This window comes from Pezoporus flaviventris, unplaced genomic scaffold, assembly GCF_033815535.1.
Source record: "Pezoporus flaviventris isolate CSIRO_AGI_PZ_B2104156 unplaced genomic scaffold, CSIRO_AGI_Pfla_v1 ptg000001l, whole genome shotgun sequence".
In the NCBI taxonomy this organism is placed as follows: Eukaryota; Metazoa; Chordata; class Aves; order Psittaciformes; family Psittacidae; genus Pezoporus; species Pezoporus flaviventris.
In genome coordinates, this window is record NW_026892549.1 from 8117790 (window position 1) to 8135699 (window position 17910).

A 17910-nucleotide genomic window follows, 5' to 3' on the forward strand; every position below is an offset into this window, starting at 1 on the left:
TGTAAAAGATGTTCAATATAAATGTCAGAATGTCTGTGTGCTACCTTGTAGTAAATAGCCACATGTAGACACTTTCACCCATGATGTCTTCTCTTACAGTATTCGTTATTTCTTCACTGTGTCAGAAGGTTATTTAGATGTACTGTTGTCCTGGGTTCAGCAGTAGCAGTCATTTTTCTCCTTCTTGGTAGCTGGTGCACTGCAGTGTTTTGACTTTCGGCCTGGGAACAGAACTGATAGCGATGTTTTGGTTTGGCCAAGGACTTTGTGAGCCTCATGCTCTGCCAGGGAGGAGGGGAAGCCGGGAGGAAGCAGAGACAGGACACCCGACCCAAACTGACCAAAGAGGTATTCCATACCACAGCACGTCATGCCCAGGATGTTACTGGGAGTTAGCTGGAAGGGCTGGGAGACTGCAGGGTTGGAGGAGGTATGGGTCGGTGCTTGGTCGGGCTGGGGGGGCAAGTTATTGGTCGGCTGGTGGTGAGATGATGTATTCTCTTCCCTTGTTATTTCCTTTATCATTATTATCATTGGTGGCAGCAGTAGTGATTTGTGTTATACCTTAGTTACTAAACTGTTCTTATCTCAACCTGTGGGAGTTGCATTCTTTTCAACTCTCCTCTCCGTCCCTCCGGGAGTAGGGGGAGGGAAAGAAGGGGGGGAGTGAGTGAACGAGTTACCTGACTGGGTTTAAACTACGACAACCATGGTAGGAGTTCTTTGAGCACCTAACAAAATGTATATGTTTTTCCATGAAACTTGTGTTTTACACAGGTGTAATCAAGTACATAGAGTATAAGTAGCCTCTCATGCAATTATTCACGAGGAAAAGGAAATGTTTATTTTTTGCATGTTAAGGGTCTAAGAGCATAATCCATGTTAAAATTCATCAGCATTTCATTATGAGTAGATTTTAGTCTCATTCAACATTAAAGCTATGAATAAGGTGAGATATCATCAGGCCAAACATTAACAGAAGCACAGGGGTAAGCGTCTATTACCAGCATCATACTGGTAATGTATGCTGGCTTTTAAATAACAAGATTAAATAATCTTGACTGTTAATGACAGATGCCAATGATTATTGATTCAGTTTCCCAAACAACTAAAATACTTATCAAAATGCTAGTATGTTCTTTCACTGGCACAGTGTCATTAAAATAATACACTAGAGATGTAGTAAAAACATTAAGTCAGCCTACAACCCTTGTCAATGTATTTTCTTTGTATGAATGAGCAGTAGTCAAATATTTTAGTATTGAACTCATTGTTCCCATTTATATCATTTTATTGTGAATGTTATTGCAGCACTTTCTGGAAGTGAACAGAACAAAAATTTGAGTAACTCTTTCATCAGGATGGGTAAACTCCATGGGCAGTAAAACTAGATGACACTCCTTATACTGGAATGTACAGTTTGAAATAGGGAATGCACATGACCAAAATGTTGTAACCTTCAGACCTATCTTGTATAATAGTATTTGCCAGATCCTAGAGACTGAATTTTTAGTTAGATGTAACTCTTTTGTCTGTGACTAATAACAAGATTTAGGAACCTATGCAGTTGTTTCAATGTCAGGTTAAGATTGTTTAATCGTCTTATGACTAAACTTAATCCTTCAAAGCAGATAGTTAAGGCTGCTTATCATGCAAAAGATTTTTATTTTTTTTTTATTTCTTAAAGGACAAAGCTTCATATCACAGTTTAAGTAGTAAAGAATGGAGTCTGTAGAAGGCTGCAATAGGAGTAAAAGGAACTTAGTAGTGACTCTTTCGACATGTATACACACAAATGTATCTGCAGACATTTCACAGACTTGCTATCTGCTAGAACAGCTTTGTAAGAGAAGGCAGGATTTTTGGGTCTAGAATCAAGAGACTCTGACTTCTGTAGCAGTCCAAGAATGGCTGTTGCAGCAACATGGGCTACCATGCTGTTGTGGTTTAAGCCCAGCCCATGTACATCCTCATTGACTTTATCTTTGTAAAAACAGAAAGCAGAATTAACTTCTGTATCCAAGAGATAAAGGTGCTGGAGAGAGAATCCTAAGAGATAAACTCCTTGCAACCAAGTATAGCTCAATTGTGTGCCTTCAATGACAGGAATATTTTCTTTCCTTCTCCTTGAAATGGTACCTTAGGGGATTTTTGGTAAGCACATATTGCCAGCTGCAATGGGGGAGCTGTCTAGCTGACAGTCACTTCCATTTGGTGAGTGCTGTAGCAATTGGTACAGCAGCCAAACCTTAATTTCCTTTTGTTTTATTTTGTGCAGGTGAGGTGGATTTTTCCTGCAAAACTGAAATGTATTTAAAGGTTGAAAACAAGACCTTGAGTGCTTTCTGATATTTATCTGTCCTAGCACAGCGTTGCCCTGTGAAGCATTTCTCTATAATTTTTATCAGTGACACTGAAATTTTCCTGAATCTAAAGCATCATTTGGCAAAGAAACTGTGATTTTCCGTGGTGTGTATTACTTCTGCTGGTGAAACAGCAACCTCTTAGCTTATTTTGGCAAAGTGATAAACAATATGTGTACTGGAATGTGCATTTCATTTCAGCTGTCAGAAGCCAGAAGGGTTTAGGTCTTTATGTGGTGCTAAAAGAAAAAAAAACACAAGTACAACAGAATGGCCCTGAGTCCTTTCAAGAGCCCATCACTACCTCCTAAGGTAAGAAAGCGATGAAGCTTACATTTTAAAGGATAAACCTTATTGAACTCATGGAACCTTATTACTTTTTGTTTAGTTAAAGGCAGGTCTGGTCCTATATCTATATGTCAAGGTAGACTATCAGGGATACACCAAAACTACTGGTGTTTCAATATACGCTGAAGAGAATCAGGAATTCTCATTAGATTTATTTTGAGAGCTCATACCTCTGATAAATCTCTTTGCCTGATCATGATTTATATCTGACTTCCACACCTTTGTCCTGGGCTTTGTAAACTGCATTACTCTGAGGAGCAGGACAACCTTGGCAGTTCTCATTATACTGTATTGCTGTTCCCGTGAAACAAAATAATTTAGCTCAAACATTAAAATTTAGAGCTTTCAACAGGTGGAGATAAAAACTGGAGGTGAGCAATTGGCAAACGGGTGGGTCCTCAACTGATAAATATCACTCTTTTGTTTTTGTGATCCCAGAGTACTTGTGAGTGATTTTTCCTGATATATTTGACATTTGGCTTATTTGTTGAATTATACTACAGACTGTGCATGAGGTATCAGATTCTAACCCACATTGTTTAGTTATGATATGTAGTTTGTACTGCAACATATATTATCCTTTCTCTAAATTGATAAATACAAAGCTGATAAATATACATTTCTGCTAGATTTCCGCATGTCACTCCGTTTTCCTGCATACTACTATGCCAGTTAAACTCCACTGCTCAAGATTTTTCAGTTTAAACAAAAAGCAAAATTCTGTTTTCAACAAAGGTTTTAAACTATTGAAATAACTGCTTTGAAATTTTCTTTTCACCCTGTTCTTAACCTGGTAAACTTTTGAAGCATTTGGTGACAAAACATACCACTTCCACATATTTCTAGTGAGCCTATTTTACCTTCTTCTTCTTCTTTTTTTTTTTTTTTTTCAATTTTACACATTAGGACCAGTTTCACAAAAGATTATTTGCTCATGTAGGGAAAGGAGGCTATTAGAATGCTTACAGACCCTTACAAACAAATGTAAGATCTGAACTGAAGGTCTTTGCTAAACTACATCGAAGCATGATCCTATGCATATAGTGAAAATCATAATTGCATTTCATGTGGTGAAATTCTTGTGCAATAACATCAGAGAAGTTTTGCAATGAAAGATAGAGAAGTCAGGATTTCACAAGATCAAAAAATCATTTACAGATTTGCCATATTCTTCTCATTCTTCTACATCACACTACTTTTTCTTTCTGGAATCCTGATAAGGACAAGCTATAATTTACATACTGAAGGCAGATTTTGAGATGCACATGGCATTTAATAAATGAAGCTCCATGCATACAATATTATGAGGCTGTTATGGCATCTTTCATATTCTAGATTTAGCATATTAAAGTCAACATTAAAAATGCAATAAATACCTTTCTCTAACTAAGTACATACAAATTCTGAACACAAAACGAGGAGGAAAGTATATTGGAAGTACATCAAGAATTAGGAAGTAAATCAAAGAACTCTTAAATAAATTTTGAACATAAAATAGATAATATAGGCATTTTATAACCTGAGGGGAGCTACAAAAAGTACTGTGTGTCCCTGTACATGTACATTCTCTTCATTATCATGCAAATAAGTGAGGCTCTCAAATCAAGGTCCACTGCAAGCACTTACTCCTTTACTTTCCTGGAGACATCCTTCATGTGTGGTTTATGTTTATTTTCACAAAATCCATGTGGTTTTCGGTTTAGTTTTGTTTTAATTAAACTGAATATAAACTCCCTCATAGCTGCAAATAGAAGGTGCCTATTTAGCTGGTGATGTATTTCGTTTTGCATAATGTCAACTGAGTTTATCCCAAGTCTCATATATTTACCTCCTGCTGGGTGGGGAAAAAAAAAAAAAAAGGAAAGGAGGCGTCACATAACCATTTTTGTCACTTAGGTGACAAGTTCAGTCAGAATCCTCAGATTCCCTGTGTTGTCAGTTCAACCAAGAGAGGAAAAAGCACTCCTCAGAAATTAGAGACACAGTCCTAGGTATGCTGTAACCATGTCTCCTGGCTTCCCACTTTCTGGCTGCTTGTCCCTTAGGTCAGCACAAGAAACAGAAATTTTGTCTCCCTTCCTCTGTCACACACAGTACACCAAATTTTCCTGGCACATTTGCCCATACACAACAACAGCAGCAGGCACCTGGGTAAAAGGACTGAGGCCCTCATCATAAATGTCACCAGTTCCACAGCATATCCATAGCCTGAGTCACTCTTTGATGAGTACCTCAAAGAGATATCCTGTGTTCATTGACTAAAAAGAGAGCACAGGGATATTAGCTGGGCACACTAAGTAGTTCCAATGGACCAATTTCAATGTGCATTTGCAAATGAACTACAAATTTGTCTTCCTTTGGCTCACAGTGTGTCAAAGGCATGGAAGTCACTAAGATTTCTGAATAGATGACCTGTGTTAGCTTACACACCTATCGCTTCCATTGATTGCAAGAGAGCACCAAATCAGAGGATTTAAATATGAAGAAATTCTTAACTTAAAAATTTTGTACAGCAGTAATTTAGGGACCAATATTAGGGACCCCTGTGCCACTTTAGAAGGAAGCCATATCATTCTGAAGTGAATGGGGAGAGAGAGGCTGTAACTCAAACCATCCTTTTAGAGAAAGACAGAAGTCTCTTCTTCTAGAGTTAGATGGATGCAGTGAGATGTCTGGGTACAACTGTATTCTGAAATAACACCAGGGACTGTTTTTCCTTTGCTTGCCTTCCAACACCAGGGATTTATGTGGTTTTTCCTTTCCTTTTCTTGCTAAGAAGGAAAACCCTGATGCCCAAATGGAAAGCTTTTTGAGCCTTGTTTCTTGCTAGTTTTGCTCTCCCTAAATTGAATATACTGCTGTAGTCTAATCTGAGAGCATCCTTGCATTTCTCACGAGGAGCCAGAGCCCTCAGCTGTTTTTCAAATTGTCAAACATAGAGTAACTTGCAGAGAAAGTGAAGTGGTTGTTCTTGCTCACATGACTCATTATTATTTTTCCCAATCATTATGAATTGAAATAAGCCATCTGTTAAAATAAAAGTGAGCCTTGCACTAAGAAGCATGGCTTTAACTAGGAGTAGAAACCAATATCACATAAAAATGAGTTTAGGGATCCACATACATGTCCAAATTAGAGAGCACAATGATAGCAGCAATGGATGTATATAAAGCTTGTTTTGTGAGAATATTTACTGTTGTTTTCAAAGTGAGACACAGTAGGCTGATACCATTTTAAATTGATAAAAACAATTGTCGTGGTTTAAACCCAGTCAGGTAACTCGTTCGCTCACTTCCCCCCCGCCTTTCTTGCCCTCCCCCTGCTCCTGGAGGGACGGAGAGGAGAATCGAAAAGAATGCAACTCCCACGGGTTGAGATAAGAACAGTTTAGTAACTAAGGTATAACACAAATCACTACTGCTACCACCAATGATAATAATGATAAAGGAAATAACAAGGGAAGAGAATACAACACCTCAGCACCAGCCGACCGATAACTTGCCCCCCCTCAGCCCGACCAAGCACCGACCGATACCTCCTCCAACCCTGCAGTCTCCCAGCCCTTCCGGCTAACCCCCAGTTACATCCTGGGCATGACGTGCTGTGGTATGGAATACCTCTTTGGTCAGTTTGGGTCAGGTGTCCTGTCTCTGCTTCCTCCTGGCTTCCCCTTCTTCCTGGCAGAGCATGAGGCTCACAAAGTCCTTGGCCAAACCAAAACATCCTTGTTATCAGCTCTGTTTCCGAGCTGAAAGTCAAAACACCGCACTGCACCAGCTACCAAGAAGGAGAAAAATGACTGCTACTGCTGAACCCAGGACAACAATCTATTCACTTGAAAAGACTAAATTTTATTCACTGTCTTTCAATATTAAATCTATGTATTGTTAGACTAATACAACAAGGAAATCTGAAACTGGATTCTAAGTATGTTTTTGCTTACCATTTTAGATAAGTATGCAAGTCATTTCCAAAACCTGTTTAAAAACATTAAAATCCATAAAGCTTTTTGACCTGAAAAGGTTTTTTCAATTGCACATTAGAAATAATCTACAAAACAGGTTGTCATGTCCGTGAGAGCAGATCTTAATTCTCCTGCAGAGCGCAGTTGGATGATCGGTTATTTGAGGTTTTTGTCGTTCTGCTTTGTCCGTTCTTTGGAAGGTTTATACTTGACAGTAAAATAGGGTTAAGTATTTTATCACAGTTGTACTTTTTCTCAGTTTTCATGAATATTTACATAATTGTATTTTATAAGAAAAAAATCTAAAATTTGCTCTACAGATGCAGTTTTCATATTAGGTGTTGCAATGCTGTATCCTGTCTTCACAATTGTTTTCCTATTGTTTCTTCATGTCTATACTTGCCCTTATTCTTCTGACTTAAATACAATTTCTTTTAGTTAGAATCAGCATTTATTCTGTGTACAGTAAGCATCCTATGTGGAGAGATCACCAATAGTTTAAAGGTCTATTTCAATACAGTAACAGAGAAGTACTTCCACTAAACATCTGCGATGCTTGTAAATTAAGCTGTCTACCAACAAACTCTTTGGGTACCTGGTTTCTCAGAATGAATCATTTAGCCCTGTGTGAGGAATCCACACACTCAATAGATGGCATAGTGCAGATGGGTCGAAGCACACAGCACCACAGGCAGACAGTCCAACTCAGCTCTGCAAGGTGTAACAGAAGAGACAAATGGGTACACCACAAATTTAAAATCTTATATTTAAGGTACTGTAGTGAGGTTCAATTGAAGACCTGAGGAAAGACTTTTCTTTTTGTTTGTTTGTTGTTGGAAGGAAGAGTTGTTTTTTGGTTTTGTGGGGTTGTTTTTTTTTTTTATTTTTTTATTTCATTCTAAACATTGTTTTTAATGCATTAGAAAAGGAGGTATGGGGTCAACTTCTTCCTCTGGCTAAGGGAATTTTAATCCATGCTTTTCTCTCTTTTTTGATAAATAAGATAAAACCTGAAACTAAACTTCCAACTGCAGTAAATGTTTTCTGAGTAATTTACAAAAGATTCTGACAAAATTCTGCAGCCGAGCCAATATGTGCAGGATGTTGCAACACCAGACATATTTTCTCTCTCATGTTTGGATTTCTCATTTAAATAAATGGGATTTTTTATCTTGAATTTTCTGAAAGAAAAAGTCCCAGTTGTTGTCTTCCCTGCCACCTTTAGTTTTTGTTTTGAGGTTGGGGGGGGGGAGGTGTTTGTTGATTTTTATATTTTCTTTTAAGTAATTATTGGATTTCTCTTAACAGTCCTGGTTTTCAGTAGGAGATTTGTAGTAGGCTTTGTCACAAGCTACAGCTGAAATCTGAATGCTGTACTCTGGGAGTGATTGTGCTGCAAAATAAAGAACAGCTCAGGATCCTTATAATGGTATGCTAGATCTTGTTGTAAACTTCTGGAAAAAATCATTTTAAAAAATCAATATTTATGAGGTAACTGAGACTGTAGTTTTCATTCAGCTGGGTGAAATTCCTCCAGTAAGCAGCTCACTTTCATCATAATGCCCCTATAAGAAAGCAGACCACCTTGTATCACTGTGCCTGGTGTGGTAGACCAGTTTTTTTGTCTTCTAGATTAGGAACATATGTGTGCAACACACAGTGCTCTTACTATCAGATGCTTTATGTGATTCGTCCCTATTCATTCCAAAGGAATAACAGACTCAGACAGGTTATTATGAGTTTTTCAGGCCTCACAGGTGGCAAACTTGACAGACAGTCCTCCTAATGGCCGTATCAATTTTTGCAGCTGTTGTCCCTGGTTGTTCTTTGCTATTTTGTTTGTTATATTTAACAAATCCATTAATTACATGGCCCCTCATTCAGTTATACCGGCTTTATAATAAAGCAGCATGATGCACATGTGCTGCTTTATGAAAGAGGGAAATAAATGTCTTGGTATCATGAGTTGTCTTAGTTTTCAGAAGGGATAGAAAAAATTTTTGAAAACTGTGTGCAACCAGACTAGATTTGGAGAAACTGCAAGATGATGGACATAGAAAAGAACAGAAAAAATATGGAAAGGAAGAGCTGGGGGTTATATGATATGTCACCAGTGAAGAATCGCACTCTTTCTTTTTTGCCAGTCCAGGGACGTGTAGTCAGATTCAAAGAGACTGAAATTAGTCTAAAAGTTTTCTTTCTTTCATGCTTGTTTGCAACTGAGGGTTGAAAGGGCCTTTCAGACAATACAGACTTCCTCCTTAGGAAAGCCTTCCCTGGTAGGAGAGATGATGATGCATCCTACACATTGGCTTTTGGAGTAAGAGGTCCCACTTTGAACAGTTTTCTTTCTTGAACTTTGCTGGATCCAAATATAGTTTTATACATATTCCAGCAGATGTAAAATCCTTCTCATCAGGCATATGGACATTCAGAGAGATACATGAACCTAAGATTTGATGTAACACAAGGAAATTAGTCCCTCTTCTTATATTTTTAAAAAAGTATTTAAGATGAGGCAGCCAGTTCATTGAAACAAAAATGGTAATTCCAACCTGAAAAGTTTACACTGTTAAATGAATAAAAATTAGTAGATGTTAGCACAATGTGATAGGATTATTTCAGAACTTGGAAAATACAAAATATTGGCATACTTGGAAAATACATTTTATTCATTATGTCACATCTGCAAAGATTCACTTCACAATTCTGATCAACAGGCATTTCTTTCCTACTAGATTTTAGGTTGATAAATCAGATAACAGCATTCTTCCTCAATCTGCTACTTGGGAATGGGAAGTAGTAGTTTACTGAGGTGGTGAAAGGATGAGATAAAAGGCATTTGAGTATCCGTTGAAAAGAACTTATGAATACAGAGATACATAGGTGACATTTTCCCATGAAAACTGTTTCTTATCTGTATCTTGAGCACCCACAGATTAATTCAGCAAACACCCATAGGCACATACATAAATATTTATGATTCCTTAAGGGAGAGATTGAGGACCACTTACACAGAGCATAAACAAAACCAAAGTAGTCTCAGAAAAGGTACCCTTTTAATAAATAACAAGACAACCTCTAAGACCCATAACCAAATTCTGGTCCTGAAATTGAAAGCAGACTATGGGGGTTACTGTCTATTGTAGGACTTCTATTCAAATGCTGTTAAGATTTGTTAACCTTAAAATGTATGTTGGTCATACCTCAAGTGTACACAACTGTCTACATATGCACACATCCAGTGTCCTCCAGACCCACCTAAATCAATGGAAATCTGTGGAATGGAAAGGGTACCTTAATAAGGCATTGCTGTTGTACCTCATTATTACCTATCATGCCATTTTATTAGACATTCATATTTTATCTTTGTTCAGCTCCAGTAATAATGTGCCATCTAAGACTCCTGACTCTTAATTAGAAATCATACTGCTATTCTTCACCTCACTCTCTTCTGCCCTGCTGTGACTTTTCTGTCAGTCTGCTCTTCCCTGTGATACAGGACAAGGTGGGGGAGCACAGGGGTTAATGCAACTATTTACATATGGTAATACTGTGTATAGCAGTAAATTAATAGAACAGTTTGCAACATTTCAGAGCTAAAAAGCAATTAAACAGCATCTCATCACTGATTTTGCAATTGAAGTATGCTACATTTAACTTTTAAACTTTATGCTCCTTGCACAATTCCAATGTCACTTTTTTTTTTCCTTTGTTTATCTGAGAACAATGTGCAATCAGGATGTCTTTGGAGGGACTGGAAGACGGTAGGCATAAAAAAATATGCCTTTAGAGTTCTCTTTGTGAATTTCGTGGCTTGTTTATGAAATCAGGCATATAAAATTGTCTGTCATTATACTTTCACTCCTTTTTGTACTTTGCATTTCTGCAAAGTGTTCACAGTTCAAAAACAAAGAAATAATAATGTATGGTTGCCCTTTTGAAAACAGCTGCAAGTATTAAGTGATGAGTGCTACCTTTATGGAGAATCCAGACTCACTGGAGTAAGAGGGAAAATTGACATCACTTGCAGGAGGCCAGAATGCCACCCACAGAGGTGCCTACTTTCCAGACAAGAGTGGGCTCCTGCTGCCTGAAAATCACTGTCATCTCTGATAGCTAACACTGGTCAGTCAAAAGGAAAGACATTGAAATAACCAGTGCAGACTGCAAAAACCAGATTTTTAGCTCATGCAGAATAGGGTCATTCTGATGGCAATTATACAATGATGATTTATACCAGCTGAGGAACTAGATGCATGATTTTGCATGTACAATGCACGTGTTATTTTCTTTATATTTACAACTGTACCTTTGAAGAATCTATGAGGAATATATATATTTATGCACAATAATGTTTTAATAAGCAATTACACATATTATTTAAATATTTTTATAACTGCTCAGTTCATAAAAATGAGCACCAAAAAAGGACGTGATAACATCATGCCATTATTCCCAATAACATCTCATCCACAGAAAAATTAATGTCCTTTCTGGTACTGTTAATTTAAAATCTATCAGATTGTAACTGCAATCATAGAGACACAGCATCTCACTGGAAGTTGTAATGGAATGGAATTAATCGCAGAGCTTAGAGCATGTTCTTATCAGTTACAAGCAACACGCAATATAGACACAGATAGGAGAGGCAGTCAGTAGTTTTTCAAGGCTGTTTTCAAAGTGCAGGATCATATGTGGATAGAAACATACTATATGCCAGAGTTTGTACTAACAGTAATTCTTTGCTAAATATTTAAGCAAAAAAAAATGGGGAAAATATGTTCTGCTCACTTTGTGAGTCTAAATGACAGTATCTCAGTGTGGCAAACCTGATTTAGGTTAGGATGAAATTTACTCTAACTTAGATATCATGAGAAAGCATCAGGAGCAATTCAATCCCCTGCTGTCTCCCGGCAGGCTATTTCTATTTCCAGCTAAGTAAGAATCCCAGATAGTTTCTCACAGCCGCAAAAAAATACAAGATTATAGTCTCAAGCCATCCTGGCTTGTCCCAGGTGTGAGACAGAACATGCCTCACCCATTTGTTCAGGCTTGTGTTGGCATAGAATCACAGAATCACAAAATACTTTGTGTTGGAAGGGACCTTTAAAGGTCATCTAACCCCTACTCCCTTGCAGCAAACAAGGACACCTTCAGGTAGATCAGATTGTTCAGAGTCTCACCCAATCTGACCTTGAATGTTTCCAGACATGGGACATCTACCATCTCTTTGGGAAACCTGTTCCACTGTTTCACCACTCTCATTGTGAAAAACCGTCTTCCTTACCTCTAGTCTGAATCTCCTCTCCTCTTATCTAAAACCACTACCCTTTGTCCTATTGCAATGGGCCCTACTAAAAAGTTTGTCCCCATCTTTCTTATAAGCCCTTTTAACTACCAGAAAGCTATGAAGTCTCCCCTGAGCCTTCCCTTCTCCACACTGAACAACCCCAACCCTTTCAAGCCTTTCTTCATAGGAGAGGTGTTCCATCACTCCGATCACTTTTTCTATTCTCCTTTGGTCCTGCTCCAACAGGTCCATGTCTTTCCTGCACTGGGGATTTGGAGGTGCATGTAGTACTTCAAGTGGGGTCTCACAAGAGTGGAGTAGAGGGAGAGAATCACCTCCTTCAACCTGCTGGTCACGATTCTTTTGACGCAAGACCAGGATGCAGTTGGCCTTCTGGACTGTGAGCACACATTGTTGGCTCATGTCCAGCTTTTCATCCACCAGAGCCCTGAAGTCTTTCTCCTCAGGGCTGCTCTCAATCCTTTCATCCCCCAGCCTGTATTGATACTGGGGGCTGCCTCAAACCAGGTGCGAGACCTTGCACTTGACATTGTTGAACCTCATGAGGTTCACATGTGCCCACTTCTCAGGCTTGTCCAGGTCCCTCTGGATGGCATCTCATCCCTTAGGTGTGTCAAGTGCATCATTCAACATCACTGGGAGCTTAGTGCCAGTAAAAGGAAGATCCATTAGAAAGCCTTGTCCCACTTTCACTGGCACTGCAAAGTAGAGCTGACTGGTGTGGCAATGACTTAACACAGTGCAGGGCCATCTCTTTTGCAGATTTAAGAACCTATCAAGCGTGCCCTGGCTGAGTTCTCTTCAGCAGCAAGTGACTCTCTGCAACCAGAAAAGCTAAAAAGTGATGCTACACTTAGGAAACTGGTGAAGGGTGGTAGGGAAGAGGGAAACTTCCATAACAAGATCTAATCTATTGGATCACTAGCTTTTTTGCACACTGGGACTTGAGTATATATTAATGGTAATGGATTTCCCTGGAAATATTATTTCCTCTTAAGCTTGATTGTGTCATTTCTTAGAATAATAAATATCAAAACTGTGGTAATGACAGAATTAACATTGCCAATTTAGATCAGAAAGAATATTGCCCTGAAAAGAGTCCAAAACAAACAGATTTATACTGTGTTCAGAAACCTGTCAGAAAGAGGTTGTAATTTGCATTAGTCCTTAGCAGAATGACTGCAGCGTTTATTCATCATAGTCTGGTCCAGGGATGCTGAAGTCACAAGAATTTATGGAAAGGGAAGAAGGACCCATAGACACACATGAGCAGAGGCAGGGATCCATTTTTCAATGGAGGTAATACAGTCAGTTAAACTAAGAAAACAACCAATAAACAGAACCAGGCAAAGACATATTAAAGTTCTGAATCATTACCTTTCTGAATGCAGAATAATAAGGAGTATTATTTAGTATGTAGAATAAGCAATAGCTAAGTACTTGTGAGTTTTATCAGTGATGGTGAAGCTGAGGAACGGCATCTTGGCTCTGAGCCATGCAAGATGCAACAAGAAACAGTGGATGAAATCCCAGGCCAAATGAGATTAATATTTTCACCATTGATTTCAGATGGATGAGGATTTAATGCCTTTTTTTCACCAAGAATCTTACACTGTAAATTGATTTCTAGGTGGTCTAACACTGTCTCTCATTAGAATGCATCTTGTCACATTTGAATAGGATGGCCACTGTGTACTCACAGTAAAATAAAATGCTCTTTGAAAGATGTGAGGCATTCTTATACATTAAACAGTTCCTTAGGACTACAGAGTTAAAGCTAGGTTGGGGAATTTATCTGCAGTCTGGCTTCACTGAAAAATTCCAGTCATCTGCTCTAAATTGTTGGCATAACCATACATCTCCTCCTCCCTTTAGTTCAGATTTGTAAATGCAATGAAATCTTCCATGGTTTATCCTGAGAAAGGAGAATTATTATACTTTTATGGTGGTGCAATTGCTCTATAATAGCTAATAATGATACATCTGCAGTATCATAAGCACAGTGTTATAAAATCCAGTGCAAACAATTAGATCCTCTGTTATATCTCAGTAAGTTATTTCAGAAATGGAATAAGGTTCAGTCATTTGTGTAGACAGATGCTATTTTACATTTTGTAATATAGTGAAGATACCAGTAACAATCAGTTGTTTTAGAAGGCATGTCAAAACCAAAACACTGTAAAAGCAACCTATGACTTTGACATTAAAAAAAAAAAAGGCAAACAAAAAGAGTGAGGAGGCAACTGGACAGCATGAAAGCAGGCCTCTTGGAAAAACAGATGGCACTTGCGCATTTACTCATGTCTTTTGTGCTAGCAGCTCTGTTGTTTAAGCCCCAGTACCGCAATTTAAGACTCTCTGCCTTTTGAGGGTTCTGTCAGTAATTAGCTCTCATGCAACTATGCAATGTGCTGGGTGCTCAGATCCTACACTACAATAGTTTGGTTAAGGGAGAGCATCAAATAGAAGTTTCCATTAGGAAACTGAATAGAAATGGGTTTTTTAAGAAATAGACTTTAAAAAAGATTTATTTTGGGGAGGATGAGGTTTATGAAAAAATGTCACATATTCTGTGCACTGCTAATGACTTCCCTGATGAAATCACTGCTGGCTGTTTTGCTGAAATGGATCCACCTCAGACTCCTGCTAGTAAAACCTTTGTAACACAGCAGTTTGGTTCGCATTCATTTTCCACATACACAGAATCTATAGCTGGCTGTTGCAGATCCACATTACTCGGGACCAGGAAGGTTTGCACAAATGAATCTCCAGAAGCTCAATGCTCAACTCTTCCAGAGGAAATCAATTAATTTCCATTACTGGTTTTCAGTTGTGCTTTTTCCTTTGTCTTTTGAGGGGCAGAGGAGCTCCTAGCAAATAGTCACAGGGAAAAGACAGATTTTATTTGAAAATATAAATGTATAGGTAGCATTGCTCAATTCGAACAAATTATGATCTGGCTTATCCTGCAACAGTTAAAGTAAGGGATGGCGTGCAGGACACGATGAGAAAACATGCCTATGGAAAAAGAGACATATTTCTTTCAGTTCCTTTCCTGTTGCTGTTGGGCAGTTTTGTTAGCAAAAGGCTTGTCTTTTGTTTTCCTTTATTATCCTTTGCTGTCAGCCAAAAATAATGGTCGGACTTGAAAAACAGTGAGAACTTAGAAACAAAACACGCGAATGAATGAAAGAAAGGTGATAGAAGAAAAGATGGAGGGGAATGTATTGCATTAGTGAACTTGAAAAGGAGTGATGGAAACTGAGCCTGGGCAAGGCTGCCCTGCAACAAGGACTGAAATGGGAAACGTGCTGGGTAAACTATCCAGATCAGCCTCTGCTGACACAGTGGGATTCAAAACACAGGGACTATGTGGAATATAGGAATGGCATTAAGAAAATATTCTATACTGATTAAATTATGCCCTGTTTGCAAAATCCCTTATCCATTGAAGATTTCTACAGAAAAATATGTTACAGCCTTCACTGGCCTCAGAGGACAGCTGTAGTTTTAGGCTTCATTTTCTCCTTTGCCCTGAGAAAATAGTCAGTCAATAGATTGCGGATGACAGCTACACTACAGACCAAAATTTCTAATAAATCATGCTGTGAGTTAAGCGCATGCTTCTTCATTTGCAACCACCTTCTAAAGCCATGCTTCCTTGGAGGACAATACTCTTCCCACAACAACAGCAAATGCTGAGCAGAAAGAAGCAAGGTGCCAAATGGGGCAAACAAAACATGCTCCCTCTTAGGAAGATGGATGGGGAGCAGAGCATATTTCACTACAGATTCTTGCCTCTGTCAGAAAAGTCTCATACTTCGAGGCTGTCCCATTTTCTGAACAGGTGCCCTGCCATCTCTAGGAAGAAGCTGTCTCTTCATTGAATGATGAGCATCTTAAAATGTTTCTTCTTTTCACAATGTAGGTAGCTTTGCTTATCACATACCAGCTAATTTCAGGTAGACTATCTGTTCACTAGCTCAAAATATTTATTTTGGGTTATATATTTATTTTTGTTTTATAAACTGCTTCCTCAAAGCATTTTATATATTCCATGTCTGTTAGCATGAGGATAAAAATTCTGTCCTCCAACAATTTTTTCCGTTTTGAACTTTCCTGTCTCTCACACAAAAACATACCCCCTTTTTAAAAAATCTTTTGCTACACAACCTGTTTTGAATTGGTCTTCCAGTACTGGGAGTGTTGTAAGTTCAAATGGAACATTAATATTAGACATTGCACATTAAATTCTTTTAACCTGGTAGAGATTATAATTCTTGCAATAGACCTTGTCTGTAACGCCCACCTTGTCCACCAATCTGACATGCTCAGTTTCGCCTTGCTGTGTAGGTGGACTTGACATAGGATTTGTCAGATGGGTTTCTTTTTTTCAGGGCAGTCTGAACTGCAGGCTGATATTAAGCTTAGCAGTTTGCACATTATGCAGTGGAGTTGAAGGGCAAGATTTTGAAAACAGGCCATTTACGGTTCTGCAGGGTGTCTTGACCAGCCTTTACTTGCCATGCAAGGAGGATATAGAGCTCCTATACAACTCCTGTCACTTCTGCCATGGCACATGTATGCTTTTCCAGTATGGTACCCACACACTGTCCACTGAATCTAATCCTGACTGTCCAGCACTTATCACTCAAGGTTAGTAGGAGTTTTTCTTTGTGTGGCTTGAAAGACTTTATACCTTACATAATAAATTAGCTATTGGTAACCACATTCTATTCACATACCTGCTATTTGCCTTGGCTAGTTACTCTGTTTCATAAAATCAGCGCACTCCCAAACATTGGCAACTGCACATCTTTAGGCTATGTATCTCTAAGTGATACATTTATTCAAGTGATGAATTTATTCATTTACTCAGTTTGTACCAGAACACCAAAGACATCTCGCAGAGGCTTTGACACAGAAAGTTCTGCTTGATGTGACAGGAGTGGTGCTAATCAGTCACACTCAAGGTCTTAGTAAGATGGCCAATGACAATAATTAGAACTGTCATTCTTAAGGCTTTGAATTGCCTTGTTTAAGCCTTATGCTGATGTCCCTGTCTCTCTCCATTTTATTATTTTTTTTTCTTTTTTTTTATATTTTACAAGCAGCTGTTGGTAATGACCAAATGCCTTTCCTATCCTAGCCTTCTATGTTTAAAAGGACTTCGTAACTTTCAGGTCAGATAAGAAGTTACTTGTTTTCCACATCTGCCCTCCTAAGTAAGAAAAAGATACTAAGGAGGGGAAAATTGAATAAAACCCAGAAACAGCAAGAAATAAGAATACTGTGTTCTTCAAGCAGTATCTCCAATTATTTATTCACTTTTAATTATTTCTCATCTTCATCTTTCTTGACAGCTTGCGAAATGAAATTCTTCAGATGGTGTAGCTTATTTTTTTTTTGCATTTACACTTTGTCTATTTTAGAAAATTATGCATTGCAGAACAGAATATTTGCTACTTAGCCTAATAATCATTTATCTTACTGTGATTTCATGTCATTACCAATTACCAGTCAGTAACAATGATTGGCAATGCAATTTTCTTTTCAGTAAAATTAATATTCACTTTATCTGCTGTTCAGATTCTTCTAAAAGTAAAACTGGGACTTTTTTAGCAAGAAGGCTAAAAGGAAAAAAGTCATATGATACATTAAAAATGGTATTTGAATGCATGAAAAATATGAATGAAGGCTTTAGAACAACTATTTCAACTAAGAAATAAATAAAAGCAACAGTGTTCCATTTTAGGTAGCCAGGATTCATTTCTTCTGGAGAATTAGCAGAGTAGTTTTAGCCAATTGTAATAACGTAATATGTCAGCAAAAGAAAGAGATAGGTTTATCAAGTGCACGACTTCACCTTTCAAATGGAGCACATTTTCTTAGCAAAGTTTGTCAATACTTTCTATATTGCA